Raw genomic sequence first — 18,299 nt, 5'->3', positions numbered from 1 at the left:
ACAGAGGTGCACACCTATAGTCTAGGCTACTCAGGATGCTAAGGCAGGATGGCTTGAGGTCAGAAGTTCAAAGCCAACCTGGGCAATCCAGAGAGAATCTGTCTCAAAACAGCAAGCAGACTGCACTCTCTGAACACTTTCCCTGTACACCCAGACTGAGCATCAGGTTGTGGACAGACAGTTCCCTTGTCAATTTTGATACCCAGTGTGAATGCTGCATTCCACAGAGGCATTCAGACTGAAATTCACACAATGTTTGAGTAGGCACAGGCCTCATAATATTCTTAAATACAGTGATTTGCCTGATGGCACCAAGTGAAATGGAAGTCCTGTGGAAGGGCCACTCTCGTTTGCCTGGGCCAGAAGAGGAACACCGGGTCACCTGAAGGCCATTAGCTCAGGTGAACGATCCACCCTCTGCCATCTGTATTTTTCTAGTTGCTGAGAGGGATTTCTAGCCTCTACAGTGGCCCTGCTAAAAGTTGTCCCGTAGAATTTTGCGAAGAATTGGGATGACTAAAGGGGGGGTAGCGGGGGAGAGAGTGTGCTGGCAACACAAAATGGGCAAGAGTACAGAATGGAAAGTGGAAAGTGAAGAGCTCCAGATCAGCCGTCTAGATTCTAATCCAGCTCACTTGCTGGCTTCACCCCAAACACAAATGTTAGGGTCAACTGAGAGTGTTTTAAAAATACAGATGCCTAGATACAACCTCCAGAATCACATCAGAATCTCTGCTACCACCTAAAAGTTCTAGCAGAATTTGAGTGAGGTTGCATGATTCAATCTATAAAAAGCTGGGTGAAACCTTAAATGCAGAAAACACTAAACTTATGCAGAGAATGGATGTTTTTTAGTTTCTCTGGCCACTCTACTCCTGAGAGAGAGTGGCTTGATACTGTCAAAACCCAGGAGTCCACAGCCAAAGAGAAAAGTAGAACAGGGGTAACCCAGGACAGTGAGAGCAACCTCTACAGCTCAGGTCCCAGTGCTCCACAGCTACCTTGGGCTTTTGGAAACTCTTGGGTCTGTACCCATGGCAATAGAAATTGCCTTGCTTTGGTCCTACCCAAGTCCTAGAAACATCTTCCTTTGATTCTTTGTTAAGATCACACCTACCGGGGCTGGGGTTGTGTGACTCAGCGGTAGAGTGCTTGCCTAGCATGTGCGAGGCACTGGGTTTGAGCCTCAGCACCACATAAAAATAAATAATAAATAAATAAATAAGATAAAGATTTAAAAAAAAAAAAAGATCACACTCACGCCTACCACCAAAAATAAAAAGATTCTCTTCTCCCTCTAACAAACCTTATCTAAAAACCTGGTGACTATTTAACCTGATCTGTTCTCCTGCTCACAAGAGAAAGGAAGGAATACAGTTGTTCTTTTCTTTTGTTTTAAGAGCTGTGTTAAACTTGGCAATGGTACTGCCCTGTGCAATAGGATTGTGCAGAACATAAGTGGCTCCAGGTCATAGCCCTGGCCCTTTGGACCAGGAGAGGCATGCCACAGACACCAAAGTGCAAATGAGTGAATTAATAGCCCCTTCAAGCACACACAGGGGCAGCTGACCATCAGCCTGGCAGAGTAAGGAAAACAGCAGCAAGAACAAAATGAGCAGAATGACCCATTTGAACCAAGACAGAGATCAAACAGTTCCACATGAACTGTTATTTTCACTGCTTCTGCCGCAGCCCTCAAAATTATGCTTTTCTTTGAAGAGCTGATGCAGCACTCTAAATGATACATTCAGTACTGGAATTCAGTGTTCTGTGTCTCTGTAGGATGGTTAACAGAGACTGGATACATATTCTAGTGTCTCATTCTCGAGTTACATTATTAATAATTGTACATCATATAAAAAAAAAATTTAATGTCCCGCTCCAAGATAGCATCCTACAGGCATCCAAGCTGAAGTTGTTGTGCAGGTGGAAAATGCTCTAGAACTAAGGCTTCTTCATCCCTGAGTCATTATCATTTCCTTCTTCTATTATCATGGTTATTGTTTGATCACTGTTTGAAAAAAACCACTGCTCTAGAAATTTGGAGATTAAAGATGGTGGCTGGAGAAGAGAATAGTATTGATGTAGAGTCTCAAAACCACTTGCTTTAGCTCCTGAGAAGCTTTCTGGAAAGGTATTTTCTTCCATGAGGACAGTGGTTAAATTCTCTAACTGTAATTTTCAGAAGACCCCAGTTCACTCTTCAGTGAGAAGACCCAGAGAAGGCAGGCAGACCAAATGAGAGAAAAAATTAAATTAGATTATCTAGAAGTTACTAAGTCTATAACGGGGTAAATGTGCCAATCGCCTTCTCTTTTAGTTCTCCAAGTATGTAACTATTATTTCTTATTTATAGGCACAATGCACATTTTTCCAGAACATGTAATCTTACTGATTACTTCAGAGGGCTGTGGCTCAGATCTCTACTTTTCTGAGGTGGGGTTCTGCTCACTGATACCTGGAGAAGCTCACAGGTCTGCTCCACTGCAGGTTGAAAATAGGAACTGGCCTAGGCAACAACTGGAGTCAGAATCTTTTTCCAAAATTGACTTCCCCTGAACAGAGGGAACTTCCTCCCTTGGTAGAAGGCATCTTAGCACACATAATGGCTGATCTATTGTTTTCTTGGGAGGCATTTTATCTCTTGTCTGGAAAGGAAGAAGGAACCTCTATCAGGGAGGCCTGTCAGAGCCCTCCCTCTGTTCTTGGCACTCCCAGACACACAGGCCCTCATTCAACCTCTTCACTGCTGAGGCTGCCCTTTCCTTTTAGCACTCACAGGAGGGGAGAGTAGGATCTGCTAACATGACTTTGAAAGCTAGAGAAGCCAGGTTGGCAACTGCAACCACAACAAACAGTTCGCATCAAGGGCGCGTGGTCCTGCCTCCCATGTGGGAATTCAGGCCAATTCAAATATTTCTGAAACACCTCTCAGAGCCAAAGGCTCAGCCTCCTGCACCTAAGGGGCAAACACTACAGTCCTCAACTCCAGGCTGTTTTTAAACAGCTTTTCCTGTTAGTGTTTTGGTTAGTCTTATGTCAGAAGACCTGGGCGTCACAGATTGCTCCTTCCTGCCAGGTCTAGTCTCTTGGGATTTTTTCATCTATGCACAAAGGACTCCACACCATAGCTACATCATTGGATGTAATCCAGTACCAAATTCTGAATAATGATATTTGCATCTAATAGAACAATGTACACGTTGCTTTTACATCCATTGTGTCTAGTGCTTAGCCGGCATTATAAAATGCAGAATGAATGAATGTAAAATTACATGATTGTGAAGATTCAAAATGACCTGCCAATGCTGAGACAAAGGTTGAAGAGCCCTCTCCTGGGTGTCATAGAATAAGCTGCACTTGCAGAAGAAATTTCTAAACATCTATACTTAGATTAACATGACTTCTTGGTTTTCTAACATGGTTCCAGTTTCTTCAGATTTTTCTTGTTGTGATAATAAATACCCTTACACCTGTATCAGTACATGGTACTCTGGTTTTAATCAGCACAATTAAAACTCGTGGCAGTTTTTGGGGCCTATTAAAGCCTCTTTAACATAAAAAGAGAGGTCTTAGATCACTCTCAATTTCTGAGGCTGCAAGCATCCTGTATTTAAAATAGAAAAGGATACAAAATCAGGATTACAAAAGTTGTGCTATGATTCACATTATCAGTAGTTAACCTCATAATACCATTAGCCCCTCCATGCCATGTAATATAATTGTGCTACTCATATGAAATTGGTACAATTCTGTGGGTGCATACACATATACAACACCTCTCGCCCCCGTGGGTAGTGTGGTTGTTATTGTTTCACTAGTTTAATGACATATAAACATCTTCTGGTCTTGTTCTTGAATCTCTATATCTCTAGCTAGAAGTTCATCTGGAAATTGTATTAAACATCTGGATGGGAGATGCTCATGATGTTGGTAACAAATGCCCTCTAGCCTCCAGGTGAGAAGCCTTCAGGTGAATGCTAATAAAGCAGTAGGACAATTAGCACAGGTCCTAAGTGAACTGTGTAAGTCATGGAGAAAGCACATCGTGGAAACAGGCAGGGAGCATGATCTGAGCTCTGTCCTTTGTTGGCCTTCCTTTGGGGCTCACAGTCTGAGAAGAATTGGGGAAAACCCTGTAGCCTGGAAACAATTTCACAGGCTGAAACATTTTAAACTAACGAGAGGGTTGCAGACCCTCCAACATGAACTCTTCCACAGCAGCTTTAAAGGGAGAAATACACAAAGCTCCAACATAGTCAGTTTCACAGACCCCACCTTCCCACCTGCAGCTGACGTTTCCTGTGGCAAGCAAGTGACCTAACCACAGGTGGTGAGAGAGGAAGCAAAGCGTACCCCAAACTCACCAGAAAAACACTCGCTGCAGACAAACTGAAATCTTCTCATGGAGCCATCAGTCACCAAGCCTAGCTCTGAACTAGACATGGGTGGGTGGTGAGTTTGAAGGAGGTTTTAAAAACACAGGCTTGGCAAGTGTTCATTTATACACATATCAGCATTTGTAATCTGTGTGCTCACAGGCCCTATCCCTGGGGTATCTGTACTCCCTGGAGAGCAAGTGGAGAGCTTTCCTACTGAATTAAAGAAAGAAAATATAACATGGCAACAGGTTAGAAATAAGGTCTAGGGATCCTTCTATGTTTCTTTTCTTCCTTTGTCCCTCCATGTACCTGGGATTGGTGCTGATTTCCTGGAATATCTTTTCTCTGTTGAGCAGGATGCACCTCCCCCGCCACTCTGTCCTTATACTTAAGCAGTCTGGGGTCTGAGTGACTTCATTAGGCAAAACCTTGGGTCAACCATGCATCATATCCCTAGCCTCATATCTATTTTAGTGATTAATGAATAGAAGTGGGAAAATAAGGAATTTGTGGGCTTGAATACTGTCTTAGATACACTGCACACGATGTCATCACATACTCTGAAAAATAAACACTCTATCTGACATGCAGCTTTCCCTCATCTGCCTGTTCACAGCATTGAGGGGTGAATTACATCACCAGCTAGTTAATAATCATAATGATTTATATTGAGCACTCATTATGTGCCAGGCATAGCATTAAATGCTTTTAATAAGGCTTTTTAATCTGCTCAACTCCTGAGAAGTATATATTATATCCTTCTTTTTGCAGATGAACAAACTGAGGCACGGAAAGGGCAAGCAATTTGTCCAAGGTCTCATAGCTAATATCAGTGAATGCAGGATTCAGACCCATGCTGTCTAACTCCAAAGACCAAGATGACAGAAAGAAAAATATGTGCTGAAATTCTCATAGCACATAACCACCTGTTTCAGCCATTAAGATCTAAATATTCTGAAGTGTGTCAATCAATCATTTAAAGTCTCATAATCCCAATGAGACTGTAAATTCATTAAGGTCAAAGACTGAGTTTTCTACTTCTTTGTGTTCTTCTAAGTGCCTAATGCAATAATTTGCACAAAACGGGCAATTAGTAAATATGTACACTAATGAATCTAAAGAAGAGGAGTGAAATCAGTAACTATCAAGTGAATGAAAGAAAAAAAATAAGCTTATTAAAACAACAACAAAAAAAAAGGATGAAAATTTGCCTGCCACATTTCCCAAGGTATGGGTCATTTTTAAAGGGCAAATTCCAGGCCTATCTTGAGCTCCAGAAGAGCAAAATATCATAGTCAGGTTAATTAACTTTCTGAAATAGCTACCTTGAGAATAAAGAAGGCAGCGGAAGTTCCCAACAGGATCCAGAATATGTCAATGAGAAAGCTCCAATGTCAATCAAGCTCTGCTCCTCAAGTGCTCCAATTCATACAAACTTCAGAGGCTTGTCCCTTTAATCCTTTTGCTCCCTCCCAGAGGTTCATATCTTCAGCAGTGGCTGGAGGGCAGGAGTCACGGAAGCTGAGCCCTGGTGCACACGTGTGCCGAAGAGGGGCTACCATGTGCAATCAGGAAGGAGAAAAATAAGCTGCAAAATCCTTTAAGCAAAGACCCTGGGGGTAGAAATGCCAAGGACCAAGAATGTTGATAGATTCCAATCAGCATGGAGAAAGAAGCATCCCAGCAGCACAGCCTTAAAGAAAGCCGAGGGAAAGGGCCGCGTGCTCTGTTCTCCACCCTGCTCCCTTTTGAGAAGTGTGTCCCACACCTGTGCACACTCAATTGCACAGCTCCAACTGCCCTAACTGCAGTCAAGTCCCTCTTTATCCAAGCACACAGCTGGGATTCTCCTCAACAGCACTGGGCTCCTGGCCCCCTCTGCCTCCTGGGGGTAGCTGCACACAGTCAGTCGTGAGTGAGTTGCAGGAAGTAAGACCAATACACTAAGATCAGTGCTGAGGTGGTCCCCTAATTCATCAATAGCTGTCACCCAGATCTCAACCTTTTTCTTTCATATATACACAAGTAAGATGAGTCATCCTTAAAGCACATTTCTGTGGATGAGGCATTTTCTTTTTAATATTCGTCTGGTATCACTTATGGCTATAATCTGTGGCCAAAGACAGGGCCTAGCTTTTGGATGTTGTTTTCCTCTCAGACCTGTGTCCCAGCCAGCAGGGTCGCAGCCAGCAGAGCACATCTGTGCTCATGGCCTGGGGAAGAGGGGGGGCCTTCCTCCCAAATGCTGCCTTTGTGGAACATGCTACTCCTCTCTGAGGGTGAAGCCAAAGCCTACCATGGAGCTCAGGTTTCTCTCACTGAAATGTGATACGCTGCCATTAGGGGCCTGGCGCTGTGTCTGCTGTTTGGAAAATGAAAATATTTGCTTCGAATTCCAGTCACCATCTGTTCTCAACCTTTACTACTAACCATATGCCAGTTGAAACTGCCACTGTAGCCTTTGGGTCTTCCTGGGCTTCTATGACAGACTGGCCTTCAACTTCCTCTTGAAAAGGTTTGAATAACCAAGGGCGATTGTCCTTCGATGTTGCCACCACACCATAGTCCACTTCTTCAAAGGGCTGCAGTTGTGTGTCACTTCCAGGCTTTTATGGAGAGGGGCGAGGAAGAGAAAGAAAGGATCAGAAAGCAAAGTATGGGAACTTAATAAAACCATGGAATTCATCACACCTTTCAGGATGTAAATGGATAAATTTTTAAAAATTTGAATGCTATCAAAGAAAGCAAATAGAAAAAGTAAAAAAGAATATGTTTAATATTTCTGGATAACAAAGGTATAGCAGAAAAGGAAAGCCCCTATTTAGAAAGCGGTAAAACCCATTGAAATTTTAAAACACCTAAGGATGTATAATATTGAATAGTATCTCTCTGTAAGACAAAATGAGACTCTAAGCAATGCAGTAATGATATTGGTTGGCATAGTAATCAAGCAGACCTAGTTCCAATGTGGAGCTCAAATACAAATATTCAATTCTGGTAGTAGGCATCTTAGCAGTTAAAAACCATAGAAGACATTTTAAAATTTACTGTTGGCATAAACAGACAGTGGCTAATACTTATTATTCATCATTTCTTGGTTACCAGGAAAATTATCAAGATAGTTTGCTCTTTGTTTCCAGCAGGGTTCTACAGAGAGAACTGACGGGATCTATACAGATACATGAGGAGGGAATTAACTCAGTTCATTGTGAAGGCTGAGAAGTGCTACCTTAGGCTTCCAGGAAGCTACAGAACCAGGGAGCTGGTAGCAAAACTCAGTGCTTGCTCAGTCAATGCTTCTGCAAGGTAGAGAAGAAAGCCAGTGGCATAACTTTCAGTCTGAAGGCCTAAGAATTCAGGGGTTCCATGGATACAAGTTCCAGAGTTGAAAGGCCAGAAAATATGGAGTTCCAATATTCAAAGTCAGGAAGAATAGGACACCCTGACCCTGGAAGAAACAGTAAGAAATCATCCTTTCTCTACCTTTTGTTCCAGCCGGGCCACCAGCTGATTAGATGTTCCCTGCTTATACTGAGCACAGATGTTCCCCACTCAGTCCACTGACTCACATGCCAATCTTCTCTAGAAACACATCACAAACACACCTGAGGAAGCTCAATCATCCTAATCAAATGTCAAAACACTTGGGTATCTCTTGCAGCCAAAAAGCGATGGGCTTATCCCATCTGGTTGGATATTGATTAGCATATTTTCAGTAAGGACTCATGCCTTACTGAAGCTCTGAGAATAATTAATGCATTATCAGCTATCTGGGTGTCCCTTAATTTAGCCAAGCTGATACCCCACATCAATCATTTTACTCAGGCACTAAACATGTTGAGATTTCAATAGTTGAGATTTGATAGGATAGTGTTGCAGGAAGAGAAAGAACAAATCCAGGCTACCTTTTATGAGCAGCTGAACAATCACAGGTACAAGGTAGAGAAGGTATGAAATAAATAGTGATTTAGCCACTCTTGTACAAAGGGGTCCACGGTAGGAATCCAGGAATTGGATGACAGCCAAATCTTGCGGGAAGTGGTACCACATTTTGAAGCACATAGTGAAATAGTAAAAATTAGAATTTGTAGATATTTTCTAGGCTCCATGCTAAGGGTTTCACAGATTTTATTTCCCTGAATCCTCAAAACTAGCCAATGAAACAGGTACTATTTTTGTACGTCATTTTCATATGGATAAAATGAAGTTCAGAAAAGATAACTCCACTGGTACTTGTAGAGTAGGAATGTGAATAAGTGTATAGGCTTTTTCACCCTAAAGAGTCTTATCTTCAACATTCACCCCACCCCTTCCTCACTGGGTACTTTCCATAGAATTAGAAATGGCCTTTATGGTTCTTAGTCAATTATAGTAGTTCATTGACTCATGGTAGTTCAGGAACTTAGGCCAATTAGCACCTAGCATCTCTCCATAAAAGTTATCCACGTAAGAATATATGACTTAAATTGGTTCAAGCAATGAACAAGAAGAACTTCAGTTCCAAAGATTAGGAAGAAATGTTCTCCTTGCCTCTAAAAGTAAATAGAGAAGCATATAACACCAATTGTTCCTCAAAGCCACCATACTACCAAGTAGAGAATTTTCTTGAGGATGAGCTCTTCTTTGTGGATGGTTATGCAGAGAGACAGAAGAAACCTTGCTTGTTTATGACATAATTAGACAGTAGGATCAACAGGACTTGATGCTTTCTTGCCTCTGGACTTTATTTCATAAAAACCCATAAATATCCTCACTGTTTCAATAACTTTCAGTTGAGTAACCATCCCCTGCAACTGAAAAAAATCCTAACCAATATCTACCCCAAATTCTTCTCAGAGAGGGAAGGGAGAACTAATCAAAGCCCTTTGTAGATGATCTCATGTGAAGAAGTCCTTACTGTTCCCTTTTCATAGATTGCCTGAGGTTTTACAGTTAGTAATTGATAAGGCTGGAATTTGTGTCTGGGAGTGTCTGATACCAAAGCTTCTATGCTTTTCAGTATGCACAATGGAAACCTTGGCCAGTAATGAAAGGTATGCATATCATATTCCAGTTCCAGGCAGAAGTTAGGCAAGGGCTCCCTAGGGATAAGTTCTCACAAGGAATCTGGTTTTTAGAGCAGAATGCCAGTTGCAGAAAGGAGTTCATGTGTTGGGCAGGGAATCCCCTTTTGTGCCTGGGCCAGTGTGGCAGAAGGGAAGGGCCGTGATTCAGAGCTATGTCTCCAGCACATTGCACTCTGGGCGAAAGGTCAAAGGATGACTTTCAGACTGTAACAGCTGCTGCATTGAGGCTACTGATAACCCCTCCTTCTCTGGTCAGGTCTGGCTCAGCCAACTGTGGGGGAGCACAACAGATCAACAGAAATATTTAGAAAAGACAAAGATGATACAAAAAAATAAAGGGGAAAAACAAAGGAAGAAAGGGAATCCACTGATCTGAGGAAAATCATCATTATGAATTTGACAAAGTGATGTTCCAAATGTTACTTTATCTGGAAGGATCAGCTCTCCCTTGCCCATGCTATACTAGTTCCTAATATTTTGTCTAGTGAGTTTTCATGTGCAAATATTTTCCTAAAACTGATTATCATTTTGACTTGAGTTCTTGCTCAAAATTGACATTTGCATCTGAAAACTCAAAAGACAGTGATACTTGACTACCTTTTCTAATTTCTGTCTGTTCCATCACTGGCACAGACAGCTGCTAACATGGAACCATGCCCTATTTTAGGGAGTGCCAATCACCTTGCTCCCCTCGAAATGGTGCAGTATGTTAATTCTACAACCACAGTGGTCTTATACAGTTCTACTAACTCCCTTTTTACAATTTGTCTAAGTCTTTTTTTCTCAGTGGGTTTGTGCCCATTTCTATGATTACTTATGAGAGAGTTTGGCTGATGGCTCCACAATTACCCAGGTAGCCAGTGGAAAGGAACAGGTTCTGGCATCAGTTTTAGACATGGCCTGTAATTCTGGGTCTGGTACTCATTAGCTAGTTGGCTAAGGCCAGGTCAACCAACTGAGCCACAATTTTGCCATCTATAAAATGAAGAGAACTGCACCAGCCTCATGGTTTTAATGGGAGACTATATTAAATGAGATAAAACGTATCAGTGGGTTTTTTTTCCAGTGGGAAAAAAATCTTTATTTTTTAAATTTTATGTGGTGCTGAGGATCGAACCCAGCACCCCGCGCATGCCAGGTGAGCGCGCTACCACTTGAGCCACATCCCCAGCCCCTCAGTGGATGTTTTTATTGCTTTAATTCTTCTTATCAATATTATCAAAGTCCTTAACTAGCATAGTGTCTGCAGTAGAAGAAATCATCAATACAGATCAATTCCCTTCTCAAATATCAATAACAGTTCCTCTCCCAACAGGGGATGAACGTGGTCCAACAGATGCCTGTGTCATAAGTGAGGAGCACTGTCTGACAAAGATTTTCCTAAGTGGGCAAGAGCTACATTTTGCAAAGTGTATTTGATGTCAGGAGAGGAGGGAGAGAAATTCTTTGATAAAACATCTAAAAAGTATTGAATTTTATGCTTGCTCTTGAAGATTTTCACGGCTCATTGGCATATTAAAAGCTTTGAAACATTTCACTCTAAGAATCTATTCAAGAGTTTTAGTAAGTATATCTCAAACTAACTTAACCATGAATTTTTTTTTACTTTAAATAAATTAATATCTCATTAGTGTTCTGTAGAACTTATACTGGGAAATGTTGGATTGTGGCTAGAAGATAGGAAAGTTTGATTCTAGTAGGGAGAAGTTTGGTGTGATGAAAAGGTTAGATAGCTAGGATCCTGGGTTAGCATTCTTCTCCTGCAAAGTAGAATCATAGTAAGGGTTTAGGGTTGCAGCTTAGTAGATATTAGTAGGTATTCCCTCTTAATACAAAGGGAGAAGTTGAGGAAAGAGAAGAACCAATAAGAGATGAACAAAAGTGTTCATTATATCAAATGTTTATTGAGCAACTACATGTGGAATGAAAAGATGAATTACAACATCCCTTCACTAAGGAGATAAACAGAAAGAGAAACAGAAAGAGGAGAGGATTTAGGGAAAGGAAGACAATAGATTAGAAAGGAGGAAAGAAGATACATTTGAGGAAAACCTCATAAAACATAGAGGTGGTAAAGGTTCCAGTCTATTCTGCCTCACACAGGCGTCTGGGCCACCTATCTTAAAGTACATGGTGAGGTCTCCGCAAATAAGCCTATGCTATTTTTTTTCAAAAGATAGATTCTGTCAAAGTATTTAAAGTTTCTCTAGGAAAATAATTGAACAATAAATAAATCTATTAGTAAATATCAGTTATTAAAGTAGGCAACAGATTTGCTAAGGACAATAATAAAATAGTAACAATATCAATTAATATTCACAATGTATTTTTTTCAGTAAATATGATGTGCCCAACCCTTACCATGATTCTACTTTGCAGGAGGAGGATGCTAACCCAGGATCCTAGCTATCTACATCCTAAAACTAGGGATGAATGTTTTTCAAATGTGCCTATGCATTGCATTCTGTCGTTTCACTTGCAGAAAATGGTGAACAAATTGTCTTCACTGAAGGAAGATAAGGAAGAGAAAAAGTGGAAAATTAGAAGCAGCACACAGAAGTAGACTATTGCCTGGGAGGCAAACTTCAGAAACTCTGAAATATTAATGTTCTTGGAATATTGGGGCTTGTTATTACCTCTTCCTATTCACACTAACATGCCTTCCAGCCTATTCGCAGTTTACCAGCATTCCACCATCCCTCAGAAAAGGAAGGTCCTAGGAGTAGAGTTTCACCTCCTAAATTCTTTTCCCTTTTGATTTCTGTGTTGGTTTAGCATGCCCTGCCCCCCCATCTTTCTGCCTTCATACATTCTTTCATTTATTCTTCAACAAATATTTTTTATTTCTGACAGTGCTTTGTATTTTCAGTGTGGGGACACTCAAGCAATCTGTTAATCCCTACAACTTCATTGAAATGAGATTTATTTTTTTCAGTAATCATGAGTTTTATAGATTTTATTTGCATCTTGAAAAAAAAATCTACCATGTTTTCAGTGCCTCACTGATAACTTGGGTCATAATTAGTTTAGCTGAGTTTATTTGTTTCATATTCTTTCATTTTTTTTTACAGATGTAAAGTTTTCCTATCCAGATGGTTGGGACTTTATTAGTGGGACTATTATAACTGAGAGTGGTTGGGAATGCCATTATCTCCCTTTCTTCTTTTCACTCCAGGCTGAGATTAGATTACGAGTCCAGAAAATTAGATTAAGGGTCCAGAAGAAGCATACTTGAATGGAAACATCAGGGAACAACAAACATTTTCAAAAAGGACCAATGTATTAGCACATTCTCTGTAATGATGATGAAATACCTGAGGTAGGCTAACTGATTTCAAAAAGGTTTATTTTGGCTCACAGTTCTGGAGGTCCAAATCTGAGGGACTGCATCTGGTGATGGCCTTGTTCACAGAATCTCCAGGAGACACAGGGTAGCACATAGCAAGAGACAGAGAATGTGGGTGTGTATATATATGTGTCTCCTCTAATCTTTTTCCAAAGCCAACAGTACTCAATCATAGAGGTTCTATGCTGATGACCTTATCTAATCCTAACTGTTATGGTTTGGATGTGAGATGTCCCACAAAGGGTTATGTGTAAGACAATGCAAGAAAATTCAGAAAAGAAATATTTGGGTTTTGAGAACCTTAACCCAATCATGTGATGATCAGGCCACACTCTTCTGCCATAATATTCTGCTTAACCTCCAGCCCTGAGGAATGGAGCCAGCCTTCTATGGACTAAGACCTCTGAAACTATGAACCCTTAAATAAACTTTTCCTCCTCTATGATTGTTCTAGTCAGATCTTCCAGTCACAGCAGTGAATAAGCTGACTAAAACACTAATAGTCTCTCAAAGTCCCATCTCCAAACCCCATTGTTAAATTAAGTTTCTATTTTTTTTAATACCTCACTGCAGAGATTAAATTTCAACCCATAAACCCTAGGGGATACACTCAAACCAAACCCACAGGATAGCAACCAGATAGCAACCACTTTTGGATTTATGTGCCATAGAGTCTCGATTTCTTCTAGTCAACTCTGCCATTGCAGAGCAAAAGCAGCCACAGATGATACATAAACAAACCAGCCTGTGTCATAATACAATTTTGTTAATGAACACTGAGAACTGAATTTCCCATGATTTTCTCATGCCACAAATATTATATGTTGATTTTTTTTCCCCCAACCATTTAAAAGTGCAAAAACTGCTCTTACCTCTTAGGCTATAGAAAAACAGGTAGAAGGTCAGATTCTGCCTCCAGACGGTGATTTGTCTACCGCTGTCCTGGTGAAAAGAGAAATCATCTCAGTGTGATGAGCCTGAGAGTATTGTCTGTGTCCTGAGTCAAAGGCCACAGAAACTAATTTAACATCTCTGACCTCTATTTTCTCATATGAAAATGGAAAAAAAAAAGTTTTTGACCTTATGTGGTTGCTATATAAAAATTAAACGAGAAAAGCAACTCTAAAAATAAAAGCATTTTTTTTCTGAGAAATGAAAGAGGCCAGGTAATGGGAGGTACACTGAAGAATGTTCTTGTGGAAGGAAGGAAAAAAGACAAGCAGAAAGCAGTTACTCCTTGCCTGAAATGTAACAGTCACTTCATGAGGTGATAGCTGTTGGTTATTATCATTACTAATTATTATTACTATCGCTATTATCATTGCTGTCACTCAAAGAATAACTAGAGAGAGAGATAACAAGTGTCAACAACAGATTCAAAGACAAAAAAAAAAAGACTAGAAAAGAAACATAAGGAATAGTGGGAGAGAGAAGAAAAAGTCATAAGAGTATATAATTCCAAAATCCTCCCTTGACTCTGATCTACCTCCCACACCCCAGACATGACTTTTCCAACTCCCTCATGAATATATTCACTCCAGTATGCCACTGGAGTCTCAAAGTGAGCATGGCCCAAGTGAATTTACCTCCCTCTAATCTTTACTGTTCTCACCACTTTTTATGTCTATTAATAATACCTCCAAGCTCCAGACATCTAAGTCATATTTGATTCAATCTTTTTTTTTTTTTTCTCCCAGTCTTACTGAGTTTGCTTTGAAACTTTTGTAAGGTCCATAATCTCCTATCCACCTCTCCTGAACTCTCTGGATGATACTCTGTTCATGCCAATGCTTCCATCTGGCTCCTAACATCCTACTCCCACCTCCAGTACATCTTATCTGCAGTTTATCCATAAGGGATTGTGCTAGTCAGAGCTGAAGTTCCTATCACTGTGTTCCCATCACAACAGGGAAAACCCTGCTTGATCATAGGATCTATGAGTGGTCTTTGTTACTCATCTGATGTGATTTCTACAAAATTCCCAGCTATTTCATCTATTCTTCAATTTCTTGGTATTTGCTGTTCCTTCTACCTAGAATGTCCTTCCCTTCTTTGCATCTTTAAATCCTAGGAATTCATCATGGCCTTATTTAAATATTTTCTTCTCCCAGAAAATCTTCAGCTCAAAGTGACCTTTACTTCCTGTGACTTTCCATAGTGCTTATCTGTATTTCTTCCTTGTTAGGCATCACTTGATATTTTTGTGTCATGTATCCATGTTTTATCACTTGTACTGGAAAGGTGATTCCCTGAGGCAATTTTGTCCCCAGGGGACATTCAGCAATATCTGGAGATGTTTTGAGTTGCAACAACTTGTGACCAGGGTGCTACTTGTGTCTGGTAGATTGGGTCTGGGGGATACAGCTAAATATCCTTGAAAAACCCACCCTGTTACAAAAAAAAATGTCAACAGTGTAAGGTTGAGAAATCCTGGACTAGACTAAGTTCTTTAAGAAAGGGATTCACAACTGAATTCTTTGTTCATTTTAATTCCTAACTCGGTCCTACGTATGGTCATTGCTAAATACATAGTGGCTGAATTCATAAACTATAAGAATTTTGTTTAAAAAAAGCACAATCCTGAGAGATGCCATGTAATACTGTTTTACAGTAGCATATGGGCATGTGTGAACAGTGTATCAACTTCATTGTCTGTGAGAAGCCAGGGCTTCTCCATAACTGCATGTTTCCATCATTGCACTTAATGCAGATAATATTACTGACTGCTGTAGAGAGAGTCTCCTGAGTATTGTGCAACTGATGATTCGGGGTTTGCAAATGCATTCCAACATAAACTACCACTCCAGGTCTTCTAGTACTTTGGCATTCTAGGCAAATACCTGGGTTCTGAATGAGTTGGAGGATTTTGAACCACACAAGTTCATTGCCCCCTAGAAAGTGGTCTCCGTCTTCAGCAGAGCCTGCAGTTAAGCAGTCCTGAAAGACTCAGATGGTGAAGACATTTAAAGACTATGTTTCTGAGGTTGCCACTACTCATATTATTTAAACAAACCTCATATTAAAAAAATTATTGCTTAGTTTCCTCATTTTTACTCACTACTACTTTAATCCTGTCTCTTTTTAATCTGCTCGCTGAAATAAAGAACAACTCAAGGTAGTGTAATAAAAATTATAATAACAATAATGAGTAGGTCCTTATGATTTATAAAGCACTTTCTACTGCATGCTTTCTCATTTACTATATTAACCATGTAGTCAGCTGGTGTCCAGAGTTGAACTCTAGTCTCTTCCATTTTCCTTCCCTGTTACTGCTCATTGGCATTTTCTCCATGGTGAGGTTAGACAAAACAAGGACAGACATTCACTGATCATTTTCCCTAGATCCTGGATTTCAGTAAGGATAAATTTTCAGTTTGTTGATAATCTTGGGATCATTCATTAACATATTACAAATTTTTGGTAATTGGGTTTAAACTCCATTATATCCTGGGAAAATCTGGATTTGTTAAGTAAATTTCCAGCTCTTAGATCTCACTTGTCTCCATCAAATCATTTCCCCAGTTATTTCTTACATTTCACAGGAAATAAATATTTTAAAATAGCTGTTTGGAGTATAGGCTATCTATCAAATTAAGAAGTAAAATAAATGATAATTCCATGACACGTATTTATAACGAGTTTTGAATGCAAGAGGGTTAACTCTATAAGAATTTTTCACCCTTGCCTGAATAAATACTATGAATTCTGTGAAGTATTGTTTTTTTTTATAAAAACATAAAAAGTAAGTAAAGATTTGCTACCAAAACCGCCATTAGCTTCTCCAATATCCTGGTGACCTCAATTCTTAAATATGAAAGAAAGCCTCTTCCCTTTTAAATGAGATTTCTATTCCCAGAGACACCAGGTGTTACTGGTGATGGCTTTGCCTTTGATTGATTGAGGAGCATGACATGGGATGCTATTGCTAAGCAACAGATAATGCTATAGCTTACACAAGGAATTAATGACTTGGGGAGAGGCCAGCTAATTGAATTGTGTGTGAGTGTGTGTGAGTGTGTGAGTGTGTGTGTGTGTGTGTGTGTGTTCCCAACATCTGAAAAGTAACATTTTCTGAATTTGATTTTGATTTGCTTCTCTTAAGGATGTCATTGTTGGTGCTAAGAAGGGTGTTTCAGTTTTTATTTCCCAGAGCTTCTGACCAAGGTTGCCCATATTACATGTGTAGGGTGTTCCGTTTCTCAAACATGACTGCGTTCTTTATATCATCCTGTTGCACTATCTTTAACTCTCTCAACAACCCCAAGAGATAGAGTCTGCTGTTACAACACTTTATAGATTTAGAAACTGAGATTAAAGCCTAAGAGAACTGCTCACAGTCACATACCCAAGTAGTGCTAGGGCCAGATGTGTATTTGAGCCCAAGTATGTCTAACTCTGGAGCCAATATTGTTCAAGACTATCTGGTGCCCTCAATCTTGACACCAGGATAGAAACTGTAAGTCCCATTAGATTATCCCAGATCTAATATCTGAGAGTACTGTTATATAACTTAAGACTCTATGAACAAAAGAAATAATAAATGAGATAAACTCAACTCATGTTTGAGAAGAATTACATACACATTTAGACATTTTATTAAAACACAAATATATCTATCCATCCATATATATTATGTAGTTATATTATACACATGCTTATGTATGTATGTAACACATTTTTTATGTTACAAACTCACAATATAGGGTTACACCTTAACACCATCATTTGATGTTTGTCTTTGGAAAAATCATTTAAAATTTTTAATAATTCTCCTTTTCTTCATGTGTAATGGAGATCATAGTGGGATTCATTTCACTGTTTTATTATTATAGCAATTAAATGATATAATTCTCCAAAGTGTAATAAAATTATAAATAACTTTACCCACTGGCATCAGAGTTACACTAAGAGATGAAAGTATCTGTGTAGTAATATAACTTACCAAGCTGTTTGGAGTGGGGCTGGGATTAAGGGATGAAATAATGTGAAGAAACAATGGAAATTGTAGACTCCTCTGGAAAATAAAATAAAATAAACAAGGATTGAGGAAAGCATGGAAGAGCATAGATGAAAGGGAATAAAGAGAGTGAAGAAGAAAGCTGGGAGTCTCAGGAGAACCGTATCCACATCAGAACTTCCCAGGGGTGAGATGCCGATGAATTTTAACAAGGTGTCCACCACCACTGTTAGGTTTTTTTGTCTGTTGCTACCGCTCTTCAGATGGGTCCAATGCATACACACACACATGGGTGAATGGCTTAAGAGGGAAAAACAGGAAAGAGGCCCATCTGAGCTGTGCAGAGCAGAGAAAGGGCCCCAGCCACAGGAGTAAGGTGGGTGAGCAATGTGCAGGCAATAGAATGTCAATTCCCGGAAGTTTCTAGTACTCTAAGGAAGACTCCAATAATTTCAATCAAATCTCAAAGAGTAACTAGTGTCTGGATTACTTGTTCATTCAGCCAACATTTATTGAGTGTCTATTATGTTTCAGGATATCTTACAGGC

The 18,299-nt window shown here is 39.9% G+C and overlaps 1 long non-coding RNA gene across 1 annotated transcript in view; it reads right to left on the bottom strand.

The window, feature by feature from the left end:
* LOC308657529 overlaps nt 1-6,343 on the bottom strand; it is a 49,921-nt gene extending 43,578 nt beyond the window's left edge. Inside the window, exon 1 of the long non-coding RNA XR_014023956.1 lies at nt 5,708-6,343. This is a non-coding gene — a long non-coding RNA (uncharacterized lncRNA). The remainder of the gene's footprint in view (nt 1-5,707) is intronic.
* Nucleotides 6,344-18,299: the final 11,956 nt, after the last annotated feature.

The sequence above is a fragment of the Spermophilus citellus genome, assembly GCF_964194105.1.
Source record: "Spermophilus citellus genome assembly, chromosome: 10".
Taxonomy (NCBI): Eukaryota; Metazoa; Chordata; class Mammalia; order Rodentia; family Sciuridae; genus Spermophilus; species Spermophilus citellus.
The sequence above is the reverse complement of the archived record's forward strand: the minus strand, read 5'-3'. Positions and strand labels throughout refer to the sequence as shown.